General features: G+C 49.2%; 1 long non-coding RNA gene across 1 annotated transcript; it reads left to right on the top strand.

The window, feature by feature from the left end:
- Positions 1-2764: 2764 nt before the first annotated feature.
- On the top strand, positions 2765-6205 carry LOC147360079 (uncharacterized). The gene is made up of 3 exons (XR_015140041.1): positions 2765-3164; positions 3267-3403; positions 4765-6205. It is a non-coding gene; the product is annotated as an uncharacterized LOC147360079 (long non-coding RNA).
- The last annotated feature ends 1776 nt before the right edge of the window (positions 6206-7981 follow it).

Raw genomic sequence — 7981 nt, 5'->3', positions numbered from 1 at the left:
GGTGGGAGGTGGGAGAGGGGTGAGAAGTGGAGGGTGGAGTCCAGGGACCTACCACAGACGGGGGAGGCACTGGGAAATTTGGAAGGATTCTCAGAGGATGGCCAAGTCTGTCATGATCCCTCTTCTCATTCAGTTTTACCTGCTTCCAAACTTCCATGAGGCACCTCCAAACGCGCCACTTCGGGCAGATCATGGGAGCTGCGCTGCAGTATCCAATAGTGAGCAGCAGAGGGCGCAAGAGGTCCTTTGCTGCCTTTCCCGCTTAAAAAGCTTTTTCATTATAAAGGAATAGGTGTGCCTTAAAGAGAACGCGGCCAAAACAAAAAAAAAGTAGAACAAAGAAATTTAAACTGCCCCTAGTCCCACCTCCAGGGGCAGCTAAAATTTAAATCCTACTTTCTTCTTTTTCTTAAGCCAAGTTGTTTATGATTTCTCTTTCGTTAGTTTTTCAACACAGGTGTGATCACCCCCAGAGGCTTGATTCTGTGGCCTGGATTTCCACCCAAGGTCACATCTGAAGTTTTTTCCCAACTGTCTAACAATCTCTCCGTGCCACCTGTAGTCTCTGAGTGGCGGCATTGGAGGGGGAGGGGTGCAGGCGTCCACCCGATAATTGGGTTTTAAGTGCCAACTGCGTGCCAGGCTGTGTTTGTGCCCAGTGAGGGGTGGAGGCCAAGGTCTAGGGAGACAGGAGATACCCGGGATCCCTTCATATCTGGAGCAGTGCAGGGGGGTGGGGTAGGAGGGGACCCCCAGGGTGATGTGATGGGGACTCTGGGGTGGTGGTCCAGGAACTGCCACTCCGAGGATGGGACCTTCAAGCCGGGACCTGGAAGATGACAAGCAGTCAGCTGGCAAGGAAGGAGGGATGAGACAAGTGCTTCCGCCAGGAGCATGCAGGGCACATTCGGAGACCAGGCTGGGAAGGGGGTGACCGGCTGGGGGCTGGGCGGAGAGAGGAGAGCGGGCAGCCGCCAGACCAGGGGAGTCCCCCGGAGGACCACGGAGGGGAGGTCCAGCAGGATGTCTTGGGGGTTTCTGCACAGTGGGTGACAGGCTCTTTACACTTTTTTTCCCTTGGAGATGGGGGAGCAGCAGGAGGAGAGGAGCCAGGAGGCTACCGCAGACACCCAGCAAGAAAGGAGCTTGGTCGGGAGAGTGGACAGAGAGCAGCTTCATCCAGAGCAGGACTTTCCTTTCCCAGTGGCGCTAGTGCTGAAGAATCCGCCTGCCAATGCAGGAGATCCAAGGACACTCGCCATCCCTGGGTCAGGAAGAGCCCCTGGAGGAGGGAATGGTTAACCAGTAAACTTGCCTGGAAAATTCCATGGACAGAGGAGACTTGCCGGCTATAGTCCGTAGGATCGCACGATTGAATGCACACACACACAAACATTTTCTTAAAAATCTAAACAAAAGTAGAGAAAATGGTAAGATCGACCCCAAGACCACCCCTCTGACTCCCAGCTCCCGGTCCATCTGCCCTCATTGATGGACCCACCCCACCCCACCGCACTGGGTGATTTTGAAGCAAACCACAGATGGCGCGTCATTTTACCTGTGGACATTTTGTAAATATCACCAGAATGAGAATTTTAAAAAATGTCACCTTGAGACCATTAACATGACTGCAAAAATTACCCATGATTCCATGCTGCTGTTGCTAAGTCGCTTCAGTCGTGTCCGACTCTGTGTGACCCCATGGACAGCAGCCCACCAGGCTCCTCTGTCCACAGGATTCTCCAGGCAAGAACACTGGAGTGGGTTGCCATTTCCTTCTCCACCATGATTCCACAGTGTCAGCCTAAATCTAGTGTTAAAATATTCCTGATAGTCTAAATTAGCTTTACAGTTTATTTGTTCAAACAAGCATCCAAAGAAGGTACAGATACTGTGAATGGCTAATCTGCCATGGGCTTCCCAGGTGGTGTAGTGGTAAAGAATCTGTCCACCATGCAGATGACTCAAGAGACACAGGTTCAATTCTTGGATCAGGAAGATCCCCCAGGGTAGGAAATGGCAACCCGTTCCAGTATTCTTGCCTGGAACATTCCATGGACAGAGAAGCCTGGTGGCCGGTCCATGGAGTTGCAAAGAGTCAGACATGACTGAGCACACGCACGTACAACCTGCCCCTTAAATCTTTTAATCTACAGGTTCCGCCTTTTTCTTTGTGTGGTTTTTTGGGGGTCGGGGGAAAGCTGGCATTCAAAGACTCAGAAGGAGCTGGACATGGGAAGAATCAGGTTTAACTCTTTTACTTAAAACCACAGTCATTCTCCTTTCCATGCTTGCTTCCTTTCTCACCTTCTAACATAGATTTTGATTTCTGAAATTAAATTGTTCACTTGTGTCTGACTATTTGCAGCCCCATGGACTGCAGGCTGCCAGGCTCCTCTGTCCGTGGAATTTTCCAGGCAAGAATACTGGAGTGGGTTGCCATTTCCTTCTCCAGGGGATCTTCCTGACCCAGGGATCGAACCCGTGTCTCTTGTGTCTCCTGCATTGGCAGGCAGGATTCTTTACCACAGCGCCACCTGGGAAGCGCATTAATTGGATTTATTGCTTATGTCTTTTCATTGGAATGCCAGCTCCGTGAAGACTGTTCTGTTTGCCAGGGATCCCTCAATGCTTAAAACAGGGTCTGGCACACAATAGGGGCCTAATAAATTTTTCTTGAGTGAATGAACGTTGCACTCAGAGGCAGCTTCAGATTTCTTGTCAACAGTGAGTTCCCAGCAACCACGAGGAATCAATCAGAACAGGCAAAGGAGATAAACCCAAGGCTACGGGGATTCAGCAAGAGGAGACTAGGGATTTGTCAAAGAGGTTCCAGCTGAAAACCCCTTCAGTGGACTTCTAAATCGGACTGAATTGGCTTCAACCCCAGGTCCACCACTATATAAACTGTATGATCTTGGGCAAATCCAACGTCCTCTCTGAGCCTCAGTTTCTACACCTGAAAAATAGGGAAAAACAATAGACGCCTCCCAGGGTCACTGAAAGAATTAACAAGATAACATATGCTAAGAGTTCCAAGGGCCACGGGAAGGAGAGGGATCGGGGCCATTACATTTCATCTTTAAATTGACTTACCATGGGTCTTGTCTACACTGGAAGGTGCATGAGGTCATCACAAAGCAACTGGGAAATCGGGGAGCCAGGTAGGAGGAGTAGGGGTCACTTTGGGGCCTGGGCACTCTCTGTCCCCTCTCCCTGCCACACTGTCCCCCTCCCCTGACTCTTTCTGGTCATTCGAGTTTCAGGTCCAACATCAGCTCCCTAAATGGGTCTTCCCTGGTCACTGTGTTAGAAGCAGCCTCTCTTCCCCTCTCCTCGCCTCCGCCCGTCACCCTCGCCTCCATCACGGAGTTGATTTCTATCATAGTGCCCATCACCACCCGTAAGTCATCATTGCTTCGCTGTCTTCTTTGTCTTGCCCTCCACCAGCCATGCCTCCCCACCAAACGTGACCATAAATTCCTTTTTTGTGGGGAGGGGCAGGGCTGTGCTGGGTCTTCACTGTGGCGTGCAGCTTTCTCTAATCGCAGCTCGTGAGCTTCCCTGGTTGCGGCACACGGGCTTAGTTGCCTTGCAGCACGTGGGATCTGAGACCCCGGACCAGGGATCGAACCCTCATCCCCTGCATTGGAAGGTGGATTCTTAACCACCGGACCACCAGGGAAGTCCCTCGATCACAAACTCCTTGAGAATGGGCTCTCACCGGTTTTTTCTTCACCACCCGAATCCCCAGCACCTAAAACGGTGTTCGTCCCATAGCAGCACTCAAGACACAGGTGCTGAACGGCCGAATCAATGAGGGAGTGACTTAGGACGATGGGAAGAACTCATGGAGGGAAAGCAGGGGAGGAAGGGAGGCTGAGAGGCTGTCCCCCCAGGAGAGGGATTTTGGAGTTTCAGACCACGGTGGGTGGAAGTGTAGAAACAGATCCCCAGGAAATACCAAGCCTCCTGCAATATTACTGGTTTTTAAACATGGCCTTAATGTGATTTTGGCATATTGGGAGTAATAAAAGTGTAGGCGATGTCTGCTCAGAACACACTCCCCGATTCAATTTCCACTCTGCTTGTGAGCATGTTGCTAAATTGTCTGGTCCCCTGGGTTAAGAACTCAGATTCCTAGTCTGCTAGAATCGAAAGGCCCTGGGAAGTGATCTAGTGCAGAGCTTTCCACTTCCTTCGACGGCAGCCCATGATAAAGAGCTACATGGTAACCCAGTACCTGCTCCAGCTCACAGGAACCTGAAAGTCAGAGGAAACTCACTGACCCTTCCTCATGCTCAGCTATTCACATTCTGCTATTTTCTATTTTTGAAATAATGGTCCCAACCCCCAACTTGATTGTGTGACTCATTTAATAGGTTTCAGCTCACGGTTTGAAAATCAGCAGACCTAATGCCTTCAACTTACAGATAGGAAACTGAGGGATCGGTGGATCAGTGACCTTCCTAAAACAACGGGAAGTTAGTGGTAGAGCTCAGGGCTTCCCAGGTGGCACTGGTGGTAAGTAACCTGCCTGCCAATGCACGAGATGTAAGAGACATAGGTTCGATCCCTGGGTCTGGAAGATCCCCTGGAGGAGGGCATGGCAACCCACTCCAGTGTTCTTGCCTAGAGAATCCCGTACACGGAGGATTACACGGAGGCAGGTTACTGTCCATGGGGTCGCACAGAGTTGGACACGACTGAAATAACTTAGCACACGTGCATTTCAGGGTAAAGGAACTTCCACTTTCCTTCCAGAGTGGATGTCTGGGAGCCTGGGAGTCCAGGGGAGAGCAGAGAGCCTGGAAACGGAGGAAATCCAGCATGGAGAAGAGCAATTTTGCTGTGATGCTCTATGTGCCCCACTAAATACCCTCTCCACACCTGCCCTGCCAAGCCAGCGTGTACAGCATCACGCTGTCGGATTGTCCTCAAGATGTTATTGCCAGCCAGCAAGATGGTGTTCATTTGTAGGTTTCCTTGTTGTCTATTCCACCCCACACAGTACCCAAAATATAATCCGCATGAGAGGAAGGACTTAACTGTGATTCTCTGCTGTGCCTCCAGCACCCAGAAAGGTGTCTGGCACATAGTAGGTGTTCAATAAATCTTTATCAACTGACTATGAGAATAAATGGAGCAGCTGACAGCAGGCATCCTGGTTTTGATGAAAGCAAATCTCAGACCACATCCATTTTACACAAATTGTTACTTATCAACAGGCAGCAGAAAATAGCCTCACAGGCCGACCTGGAAGCTTAATGGACTGCTGGATCCTTGTCCTCTCTGAGGCTCAGAAAACACTTTGCACAAAAGGTTCACAGTGGGGCAAAGGCAGCAATATTCCAGCAGCAGGATTTGTCTGACATCCACAGGGGTCAGAACCAAAGTCACTCAGGGATCTGACCTACGATAGCCAAGGGTACCACTCCCTAGATCAGCTCTGTCCAATAGCACTTACAATAAATGAATCGGTTCTGTCCAGGACATCAGCCCCCAGCCACATGGCTATTGAGCACTTGAAATTCAAGCTGATGTGACTGAATTGAACTGAATTTTCGATTTTATTTAAACTTGGGTTAGTTTACAATGAAGTTGAAATTGTAGCTATTGTATCAGACAGCACAGCCCTAGATCATTAAACCCTGTTCGTGCAAGTGCAGGGAGCTGCTGTAAAATATTTTCTGCCACCTCCTTCCCTTGAGTAGCACTGAAGTCACTGAAGAGAACACATTCTAACATCCACTTTGTTAATCATCAGCCACGACTTTCACCACTGCCATTTATGTCTAACGTTCATTGTATCAATTAGTGAAGTCTCTGGTATTGACCAAACATCAAAGTCATTGCCTCTGGAGTGTGGTCTCTCTGATGCCTTGCTAGGGGATCACCCACAGAGAGTGAATTATTGATTAGAACAACTGACCACCATGAAAACGGTGGTTGAAATGAACACTGTCAGCCCTCCATATCCCACGGGTTCCGCGTCTGCAAGTTCAGCCAAACGCAGGGAGCAAACCTAATCTACCGTCCAAAGGTGGTTGAACCTGTGGATGCGGAACTGTGGATATGGAGAACTGACTCTGGGACTTAAGCATCTGGGGATTTTGGTATCCACAGCGAGTCCTGGAACCAGTCCCCCAAGGATACCCAAGGATGACCGCCCATCTATGTGCCCCATCTCTGCAGAAGAAAAAGAAACACTAAATGCATTTTAATGTAACTATCTTTGACGACAAGTCATGAAGGACCTGAGAGGGGGGATAATGGGAGAAGGTTGTGGTTAAGCCCAGCTTCCCAAGCAGGTGATTTTTGAAGTTCAGGACTGAGAAGGAGAAAGCCAGAGGAGGACAATGGGAGAAAGCCTTGCAGAGGCAACTGTAAGCGCTCAGGGCCGGGGGCTGTCCTCGGTCAGTTTGAGGAACAGAACAAAGACCAGTGTGGAAAACTAGTGAGCAGCCAGAACTTAACAATAACAAGGATTCCGGATTTTGTTTTCTCATCCTTCACTTGAGACACTGACAGATACTGGGTTAAGCAAAGCTCAGAAGAAGCCGGAGACTTCCAGTTGAAATGAAATCCTCTGTATAGACTTTCTGCTATGGGATCCAATTCAGTATCGATATTCTCATTTAAAAAATACTAATTTCCATTAGATTGAGGCCAGAATGCCCCGGGAAGCCTAGTGTGGTTTGCCAATTGATTCACAGAATGAAATCTTATCTAAAATCTTTTTATTTTATGCTATTAAGGACACAGGAGGGAGCCTCGAGTAAAAAATTTCCCCGCCAGGTTAATGCATGGGGTCAACTGAAAGTGGCCCCAGGGCTGTCTTAAAAAGATTGTCATTTGTGATTTCTCACTATTTTGTTTCCCGCTACCAGTAATTGAAAAAAATGTTTTCTTCCCTTTGGGGGAGGTTAATGCATTGACACCTCCTTATCAGCACCTCAGATCTTTATTGGCAATTTCTTCCCGGGGCTGGCATCACTCCCAGGTGCCCTTGGAGGGAGTGAAGCGGTCAGCGTGGTTTGCTCACACTGGTCTCTGCTTCTCCTCCTACCGATGGGAAACGGGGCAGGGGGCGTTGAGGGAAAGAGGGGGTGCTTCCCACAGTTCTTAGACCACAGGCATATTCGGTGCTGGCCACGTGATAACCCAGGGAAGGACAGACTTGACGGGATGCTCAGGTCTCACGGGAAGTCATCCACTGCGCCGATGCAGAACTGATCAGGAGGAGAAAACCATCAGCTTTCCAGGGCCAGAAAAGAGGAGATGGCTTCCCTCCTTCTCTTTTGCTCTTCCTTTAATGATAATAAAGGGTTTTTATTTCCATGATGAGACTTCCCTGGTGGCTTAGCAATAAAGAATCCACCTGCAATGCAGGAAACATGGGTTCAATCCTTGGGTCTAGAAAATCGACCCAGTCCAGTATTCTTGCCTGGAAAGTCCCACGGACAGAGGAGCCTTGTGGGCTATAGTCCATGGGGTCACAAAAGTTGGACATGATTTAGTAACTAAACCACCACCATTTCCATCATACAAGTTCTGTGCTCTCATTAGAAAGAACACAGAAAGCACAGCAAACATCCACCCCTTTTTCTCTCTGCTCTAGCCTCACTAACCCCCGGCAAGTTTTTATGCACTTGCTGTTCCCTCCATTTGGAACCTTCTTCCTCCAAACATCCTCAGTCCCTCCTCTCCTCCCCATCTTTGTTCAGCTGTCACCTTTTCTCACTGAGGCTTTCCATCACCCTGCTTGAACTCAAAACCCCCATCCCCAACCTAGCACTTCTCGTCCCCCTGTCCAGTTCTGTTCGGTTCTCCCAGGTACGTGCCAAGCCCCAGCCTGCTCTGTATTTTACTTACTCAGGTGTTTACTGTCTGTCTCTATCCATTAAGAATTTTTGCAACTTGTTAAGCACTGTTTTCTTTTTCAGTGCGTGTAATAGTATCTGGCACCTAGTAGATGCTC

The sequence above is a fragment of the Bos grunniens genome, chromosome 13, assembly GCF_055505025.1.
Source record: "Bos grunniens cultivar Pamir isolate PY7600 chromosome 13, Bosgru_T2T1.0, whole genome shotgun sequence".
NCBI lineage: Eukaryota > Metazoa > Chordata > Mammalia > Artiodactyla > Bovidae > Bos > Bos grunniens.
This window is presented reverse-complemented; position numbering and strand designations above follow the sequence as displayed.